Here is a 10,264-nt window from a genome sequence, read left to right on the forward strand (position 1 = left end):
AGCTGGTGCAAGCTTCTGACCAGCATCTGACCCCCGGTCTTGAATATTTCGGCTGGTAAGCGGCGCCTGCTGCTTTATTATTCTTCAGCCGATTAATTCTCATTCTCATCTTGGCTAGGTGGTAAATATTCTATACCGTCGTCTCTTATAGGTTCTGGGGTGTCCTCTTCACCTATTTGATACCAGAAGCTTTTCATAATGCTCCCTCCAGATCCTTAATACGCTGTCTGTCTCTACAGGAGGATGTGCCTGCACCGAAGCCTTCGGTTTGGTTTTTACTCGTTGGTAAAATTGCCGGACCTTATTCTGACTCCTGTACATCTTGGTTTGCTCCCGCTCATGTTTTTCTTGTTCTTTCTTCTTTTTTCTGATTCTGGTGCAGTTTGTAAGGAGTGGGCAATTCTGTGCCATTGTGCTTATATACATATTATTATCGGAACAAGGTGTGTAAGAAAGTAAAAAAACTTCCACTCATGCCTCCCATATAAAGGATCTACAGATAAAAGATATAAACTATTGGAGATTTGGATACATATAAATCCGATTCACAGAAAATATGGAACTATGTGGCCAAACCTCTTCTGAAGCTTCGGGTGACTGTATTTGACAGTCAGTCAATACATTTTATGCTACAAAAACTCTTGAATTTTTTTTCAAAAAATGTGGAGGTTTACTCAGTTTTATAACCTTTTGACTGATTCCAATGTTAAATGTTTTGTAAATGGATTTGGTAAGAGCCTTTGCTCAAGTTTAGATGAAAACCTACATACATATCTGTTGTTAACCACATTTCATTTAAAATCATTTTGCAAATTTTTAATTTTATCAACATATTGTTGTACAATTTCAACATAAATCATAATGCATGTTTTTGACATTGATATAATCAAAATAAACATCTTAACATTTACAATACACAGATAACGATCTTAATATGTTATTTTTTCTTTTTTTTTGTGACACATGCCAGAGTCAAGAAAAATTTAATAATTGTAAAAATCCACCACAAGGTAGAGTGTATATTAAATTTGTCATTCTGTTGGCAACATCTAGAACTGTTGACCTGAGATCCCATAACGGATATGTATATATTTTTTATTAAAATATAATTTTATGCCGATTTAGTCATGTCCGCCTGTCGAAAGCACGATAGAAATCGCTATGATTAGGATTGAGGCCTTGTACAAATATTGCTAGTGCTTCTAGGATTTTTGGTAATGGGATATATTACAATATAACGTTAACCCCAATTGTCGTTGCTTTGATGCTTTTTTTCAAAAATTATCTAACAATAGAAATTTTTATGAACAAAAATTTGCCATAATGTAGGCAAAAACTTTATGAAAATATCTGACAATTTCGTTAACGAATCGTTGACGAAATTTATGAAATTGTCATTCATGACTAAAAACATGATATGTCGTCGAAAATGTCGTTCTTCTCGAAATATGAAAACATAATATATATATATATATATATATATAATTTGAGATAAAGAAGACGTGCTATCTTGGTTAAAATAGGTAAGTTTAAAAGAATATATAACTATTTATATCATTATTTAAATGCATTGTTTTACTCTTAGGATGGGGCAAATAAATGACAAATGGTTGTAAGTAATATCTGAAAGAGGTTTCATATTTCAATGCATTTTAATTTTGTTGTTTCTTTACAGATGCTGTTAAAATGGAGATAATCATTACACCAACTTCTCAGGCAATGTGCTTATTTATATTACATGATATTATGTAAATATAAGGTATGTTTTTGTAATATAATAAATTTCATGCTATAAAAAATATACATGAAAAATATGTATATACATTTTTATTTGAATTTTAAATGGAGTATGTGAGTATGATTGACGACAATATTGGTGACAATAGGTATACAGTCATCAACGAATGTGTAAACGACAGGAAGTGAATCTGTCGTTAACGAAAAATACGGAGATTAGTCGCCGAAGTTGTCGTCAACGACGACTTCGCTTACCCTGTCGCCCAAGTTGTCGTGCATAAATACTGCGACGCTTGTGTGAAAATTTCGTCAATGATTTCACGTTGTTGTCTAAAAAGTGTCTTCAAGAAATTGCCATTGTCTTACACTATATATGACTTTTCCATCTCTATCCGTTCAGCCAAATTTAAATTTGATCAAATTTAGTACAATTTAGTACATATAATTACGACTTTTCAAGATTACCTCAATGTCTCAATCCTACACTTCTGTCAGTAATTTTAATTCAAAATTTTAGGATTGCCGCTCAGTCCGTTCTCACAAACCAAAATGTACCATATTTAGTACCATCTAGTGTTTTAGGATCTTTAAGTACGAAATTCCTTAATCATACCTTAATCCTGTAATTTTAATTCCAAATTTATGTTTTCCATGTCTATCCTTTCACTCAAATCGAAACCATTTAGTTCTGTTCGTTCTTAACTACCTCAATCATGTTCTCTAAGATTAAACTTAATTGAAATTTCAGTTTTCCATTTCTATCCGGTTTCCATTTCTATTAAATCAAAATTGTACCAAGTTTAGTACCTTTTGGTACACATACATTCCAACAGTATTTGTAAACCCAAATTGCAGAATTCCAGCCCCATCTGTTCACACAAAAACAAATGATAAAATATTTAGTACCACTTAGTACGTTTTGTTCCCATAAGTACGAATTTCCTAAACCAAATCAATCCTACACTCCAACAATAATTTTAATTCCAAAATTCTGAAGTCCAGCCTATCCGTTTGCACAAAATCAAGTTGTACCAAATATAGTACCATTTACCACACATAAGTACTTTACTTTCATATCTCAATTCTACACTTCAACAATAACTATTATCCAAATTTTAGGTTTTCAGATCTCTCCGTTCACTCAAACCCAAATTGTACCAAATCTAGTTCCATTTAGTACTATTCGTACACATAAATATGAATTCCCAAAGCTGTCTTTATAGTACAATCCTCAACAGTAATTTTAATTCCAAATTTCAGGTTTTCAGCTCTATCCGTTCACCCAAAATCCAAATTGTACTAAATTTAGTAACATTTAGTACTTTCGTACGCATAAGTACGAATTTCCTAAACTCATCAATCCTACAATCCAACTTTCATTTTAATTCCCAATTTCAAGACTCCAGCTCTATTTGTTCACCTAAATCCAACTTGAACCAAATTTTGTACTTTTAGTCCTCTACTCCAAAACTAATCCTAATTCCTCTTTTCAGGACTCCATCTCTATACTCTCAAATAAATGCAAATAGTATCAAATTTAGTACTTATCATACACATAAGTACTCAAAATTTCATACTTCTAGCTTCAGCCGTTTCGTCTGGGCGATGATCTCACAGTCACTCACTTATCACTAAGCTCCTTTATATATTAAGGTTATATACGGCATTCTCGAATTAATTTATTACCGAGCAATGACCCTTAAACCGGGGTCAATGACCTTTAATCCGGATTAAGCCTTAATCCCCTCAATGACCCTTAATCCTGAGTCAATGACCTTTAATCCGGGGTTAATAACCCTTAATCCCCTCAGTGACCCTTAATCCGGATTAAGCCTTAATCCCCCTCAATGACCTTTAATCCGGGGTCAATGACCCTTAATCCGGATTAAGCCTTAATCACCTCAGTGACCCTTAATCCGGGGTCAATGACCTTTAATCCGGGGTCAATGACCCTTAATCCCCTCAGTGACCCTTAATCCGGGGTCAATGACCCTTAATCCGGATTAAGCCTTAATCCCCTCAATGACCTTAATCCGGGGTCAATTACCCTTAATCCGGATTAAGCCTTAATCCCCTCAGTGACCCTTAATCCGGGGTCAATGACCCTTAATCCCCTCAGTGACCCTTAATCCGGGGTCAATGACCCTTAATCCGGATTAAGCCTTAATCCCCTCAGTGACCCTTAATCCGGGGTCAATGACCCTTAATCCCCTCAATGACCCTTAATCCGGGGTCAATGACCCTTGATCCGGATTAAGGGTGACTGAAGGGATTAAGGCTTAATCCAGATTAAGGGTAATTGACCCCGGATTAAGGGTCACTGAGGGGATTAAGGGTCACGGGGTCAAACCTTAATCCGGATTAACCCTTAATCACCTCAATAACCCTTAATCCCCTCAGTGACCCTTAATCCGGGGTCAATGACCTTTAATCCGGATTAAACCTTAATCCCCTCAGTGACCTTAACTCGGGGTCAATGACCTTTAATCCGGGGTCAATGACCCCTAATCCGGATTAAGGGTCACTAAGGGGATTAAGGTCCTTGACCCCGGATTAAGGGTCACTGAGGGGATTAAGGCTTAATCCGGATTAAGGGTCATTGACGCCGGATTAAGGGTCATTGACCCCGGATTAAGGGTCACTGAGGGGATTAAGGGTCATTGACCCCGGATTAAAGGTCATTGACCCCGGATTAAGGGTCACTGAGGGGATTATGGCTTAATCCGGATTAAAGGTCGTTGACCCCGGATTAAGGGTCACTGAGGTGATTAAGGGTCATTGAGGGGATTAAGGGTCACTGAGGGGATTAAGGGTCACTGGGATTAAGGGTCATTGACCCCGGATTAAGGGTGACTGAAGGGATTAAGGCTTAATCCGGATTAAGGGTAATTGACCCCGGATTAAGGGTCGCTGAGGGATTAAGGGTCATTGACCCCGGATTAAAGGTCATTGACCCCGGATTAAGGGTCACTGAGGGGATTAAGGCTTAATCCGGATTAAGGGTCATTGACCCCGGATTAAGGTCATTGAGGGGATTAAAGCTTAATCCGGATTAAGGGTAATTGACCCCGGATTAAGGGTCACTGAGGGGATTAAGGGTCATTGACCCCGGATTAAAGGTCATTGACCCCGGATTAAGGGTTACTGAGGTGATTAAGGCTTAATCCGGATTAAGGGTCATTGACCCCGGATTAAAGGTCATTGAGGGGGATTAAGGCTTAATCCGGATTAAGGGTCACTGAGGGGATTAAGGCTTAATCCGGATTAAGGGTCATTGAGGGGATTAAGGGTCACTGAGGGGATTAAGGGTCATTGACCCCGGATTAAAGGTCATTGACCCCGGATTAAGGGTCACTGAGGGGATTAAGGCTTAATCCGGATTAAAGGTCGTTGACCCCGGATTAAGGGTCACTGAAGTGATTAAGGGTCATTGAGGGGATTAAGGGTCACTGAGGGGATTAAGGGTCACTGAGGGGATTAAGGGTCATTGACCTCGGATTAAAATTCATTGAGGGGATTAAGGCTTAATCCGGATTAAAGGTCATTGACCCCGGATTAAGGGTCACTGAGGGGATTAAGGCTTAATCCGGATTAAGGGTAATTGACCCCGGATTAAGGTCATTGAGGGGATTAATGGTTATTGAGGGGATTAAGGCTTAATCCGGATAAAGGGTAATTGACCCCGGATTAAGGGTCACTGAGGGGATTAAGGGTCATTGACCCCGGATTAAGGGTCACTGAGGTGATTAAGGCTTAATCCGGATTAAGGGTCATTGACCCCGGATTAAAGGTCATTGAGGGGGATTAAGGCTTAATCCGGATTAAGGGTCACTGAGGGGATTAAGGGTTATTAACCCCGGATTAAAGGTCATTGACTCAGGATTAAGGGTCATTGAGGGGATTAAGGCTTAATCCGGATTAAAGGTCATTGACCCCGGTTTAAGGGTCATTGCTCGGTAATAAATTAATTCGAGAGTGCCGTATATAACCTTAATAGTGATAAGTAAGTGACTGTGAGATCATCGCCCAGACGAAACGGCTGAAGCTAGAAGTATGAAATTTTGAGTACTTATGTGTATGATAAGTACTAAATTTGATACTATTTGCATTTATTTGAGAGTATAGAGATGGAGTCCTGAAAAGAGGAATTAGGATTAGTTTTGGAGTAGAGGACTAAAAGTACAAAATTTGGTTCAAGTTGGATTTAGGTGAACAAATAGAGCTGGAGTCTTGAAATTGGGAATTAAAATGAAAGTTGGATTGTAGGATTGATGAGTTTAGGAAATTCGTACTTATGCGTACGAAAGTACTAAATGTTACTAAATTTAGTACAATTTGGATTTTGGGTGAACGGATAGAGCTGAAAACCTGAAATTTGGAATTAAAATTACTGTTGAGGATTGTACTATAAAGACAGCTTTGGGAATTCATATTTATGTGTACGAATAGTACTAAATGGAACTAGATTTGGTACAATTTGGGTTTGAGTGAACGGAGAGATCTGAAAACCTAAAATTTGGATAATAGTTATTGTTGAAGTGTAGAATTGAGATATGAAAGTAAAGTACTTATGTGTGGTAAATGGTACTATATTTGGTACAACTTGATTTTGTGCAAACGGATAGGCTGGACTTCAGAATTTTGGAATTAAAATTACTGTTGGAGTGTAGGATTGATTTGGTTTAGGAAATTCGTACTTATGGGAACAAAACGTACTAAATGGTACTAAATATTTTATCATTTGTTTTTGTGTGAACAGATGGGGCTGGAATTCTGCAATTTGGGTTTACAAATACTGTTGGAATGTATGTGTACCAAAAGGTACTAAACTTGGTACAATTTTGATTTAATAGAAATGGAAACCGGATAGAAATGGAAAACTGAAATTTCAATTAAGTTTAATCTTAGAGAACATGATTGAGGTAGTTAAGAACGAACAGAACTAAATGGTACGAACAGAACTAAATGGTTTCGATTTGAGTGAAAGGATAGACATGGAAAACATAAATTTGGAATTAAAATTACAGGATTAAGGTATGGATTAAGGAATTTCGTACTTAAAGATACCATCTAGTGGTACTAAATATGGTACATTTTGGTTTGTGAGCGGCAATCCTAAAATTTTGAATTAAAATTACTGACAGAAGTGTAGGATTGAGACATTGAGGTAATCTTGAAAAGTCGTAATTATATGTACTAAATTGTACTAAATTTGATAAAATTTAAATTTGGCTGAACGGATAGAGATGGAAAAGTCATATATCGTGTAAGACAATGGCAATTCCTTGAAGACCTTGAAGACAACAATGTGAAATCATTGACGAAATTTTCACACAAGTGTCGCAGTATTTATGCACGACAACTTGGGCGACAGGGTAAGCGTCATTGACCCCGGATTAAGGGTCACTGAGGGGATTAAGGGTTATTGAGGTGATTAAGGGTTAATCCGGATTAAGTGTCATTGACCCCAATGACCCTTAATCCCCTCAGTGACCCTTAATCCGGGGTCAATTACCCTTAATCTGGATTAAGCCTTAATCCCTTCAGTCACCCTTAATCCGGGGTCAATTACCCTTAATCCCCTCAATGACCCTTAATCCCCTCAGTGACCCTTAATCACCTCAGTGACCCTTAATCCGGGGTCAACGACCTTTAATCCGATTTAAGCCTTAATCCCCTCAGTGACCCTTAATCCGGGGTCAATGACCTTTAATCCGGGGTCAATGACCCTTAATCCCCTCAGTGACCCTTAATCCGGGGTCAACGACCTTTAATCCGGATTAAGCCTTAATCCCCTCAGTGACCCTTAATCCGGGGTCAATGACCCTTGATCCGGATTAAGCCTTAATCCCCTCAGTGACCCTTAATCCGGGGTCAAGGACCTTAATCCCCTTAGTGACACTTAATCCGGATTAGGGTTCATTGACCCCGGATTAAGGGTCATTGACCCCGGATTAAAGGTCATTGACCCCGGATTAAGGGTCATTGACCCCGGATTAAGGGTCACTGCGGGGATTAAGGTTTAATCCGGATTAAAGGTCATTGACCCCGGATTAAGGGTCACTGAGGGGATTAAGGGTTATTGAGGTGATTAAGGCTTAATCCGGATTAAGGGTCATTGACCCCGGATTAGGGGCCATTGACCCCGGATTTGGGGTCACTGAGGAGATTAAAGCTTAATCCGGATTAAGGGTCTTTGACCCCGGGTTAAGGTCATTGAGGGGATTAAGGCTTAAGCGGTATTAAAGGTCGTTGACCCCGGATTAAGGGTCACTGAGGGGATTAAGGGTCATTGACCGCGGATTAAGGGTCACTGAGGGGATTAAGGCTTAATCCGGATTAAGGGTCATTGAGGGGATTAAGGGATATATATCCCGGATTAAGGGTCATTGAGGGGATTAAGGGTCATTGCTTGTTAATAAATTAAATCGAGAATGCCTTATATCGTCAACGACAACTTTGCTTACCTTGTCGCCCAAGTTGTCTTGCATGAATACTGCGACACTTGTGTGAAAATTTCGTCAAGGATCTCACATTGTTGTCTGCAAAGTGTCTTCAAGGAATTGACATTGTCTTGCACGATTCGTTAATGTTGTCTGCAAGGCACTTTCTACTGGGTGGTTGCAACGACAAATTTGTATATTTATAAATATTTTGTAATTGTAACACATACAAAGTTAAATTTAATATAGTTATTTATTAGGCCCAAGGTGAATATGCGTGTATTTCATTAGATTCCCCAACCACCGTGGAGATAATCAGACACCATTATGTGATAGAACTACTAATAAGAAATATTTACCATAATATTCTCATAGCATTCATGCAACAGCAACAACAACAAAAATAGACTATGAATAACGACGGAATCATATTAAAGGTCGTATCACGATGGATAAACACCACGTATATGAATCTAGCATAACCAAATTAATTTACATTTCTATACAATATATCGTAGACAGAAGGATGTCTGTTGTCTTAAAGAAACAAAAATGAACAAGAAATAAATATAAAAGGCATACAGTAAAACTTGGTTAGGACGATATCATAAACCAGTAAGGAAAGTAGTAAAGTAGGACGGGACCGACAACATGATACCCTTCACCACTATGGGTATATGAAACAGATGTAATCTTGAAGGACCATTGGATGAATTAAAATACGAAACTTTGCACACACCATTATATGGCTAATTTCAGTACGCTATGCAATATAAGAAATTTGGACACCATTTATATAAAATTATATAAATCTGAACCAATTTTCACGATACTCAGCACACATTATTCCAGACTCAATTCAGTACGATATGCAAGATTTCGTGCAAATCGAAAAAAATGTTGGGGCTTTGGTGTACAATTTAAATAAATTCAGATTGAAATATATATGAGAGCTATATCTAAATCTGAACCGATTATCACAAAAATTAGAAATAAAAATTATCATTCTAGACCCAATTCAGTACGCTGTGCAAAAAATTCGAGCCAATCGAAAAAAAAATAAATGGGCTTTGGTGCACCATTTACATAAAATCGGACGAAAATATATATGGGAGCTATATCGAAATCTGAACAGATTTGCTTGAAACTCATCATTCTAGACTCAATTCATTACGCTATGCCAAATTTCGTGCAAATCGAAAGTTATATAGAGACTTTGGTTCGCTATTTACCTAAAATCGGACAACAATATATATGGGAGCTTTATCTAACTCCGAACCGATTTTCACGAAATTTAACACACATCGTTCTAGACATAATTCAGTACAAAAAGGGGATGAATATAATAAAAGAGGGTGAATATTAATAATTTTTGTATTGGGGGTGCCCTTATATAGGAGTTTACCCGAAAAAATTATTATTACCCAATAATACGTTAAAGAACTGAATTTCAGCCAATTCGGGCAAAAAATGCGATCAAAACCAAAAAAAAAAACTGAGAATTTGGGGTACCGTTATATCGGAGCTACCAGAAAAATTGCATCTATATTTATAACTTTTAGTGGAGAATTTTGCTAAGTACCAAATTTCAGCGAATTCTGTTGAAAAACGCACCCAAGAACCACAAAATACCAAAAATTGGGGGCTAACCTTATATGGAAGTTATGCCTAAACGTGGGCCGATATAGCCCACCTTCGAACTTGATATTCCTGCAGACAAAAGACTACTGTATGCTAAATTTTGGCGATATATGTCAATTCGTTTAGACGTTAGTGATTATAACAGACATACAGACGGGAGGACAGACGGACATTCTAAAATTGTCATATAATTTTACGCTGATCAAGAATATATACTTTATAGGATCGGAAATGATTATTTCAATGAGTGACAAACGGAAAAACAAAACTAATATACCCTCCATACTATGGTGGAGGGTATTAAAAAGTAGGGGTTCCGATATATGGGGAAATGTCTAGGCCCTGTTGAACTATTCAAAAATAAAGTGATTTTTATTAAATTCACATTAACTGACATTCCATACAACTATGCCTGATAATATTAAAATAAACATAGTCAAATA

This window comes from Musca vetustissima, unplaced genomic scaffold, assembly GCF_032173495.1.
Source record: "Musca vetustissima isolate MV318-11 ecotype Yass unplaced genomic scaffold, APGP_CSIRO_Mvet_v1 utg2026, whole genome shotgun sequence".
Taxonomy (NCBI): Eukaryota; Metazoa; Arthropoda; class Insecta; order Diptera; family Muscidae; genus Musca; species Musca vetustissima.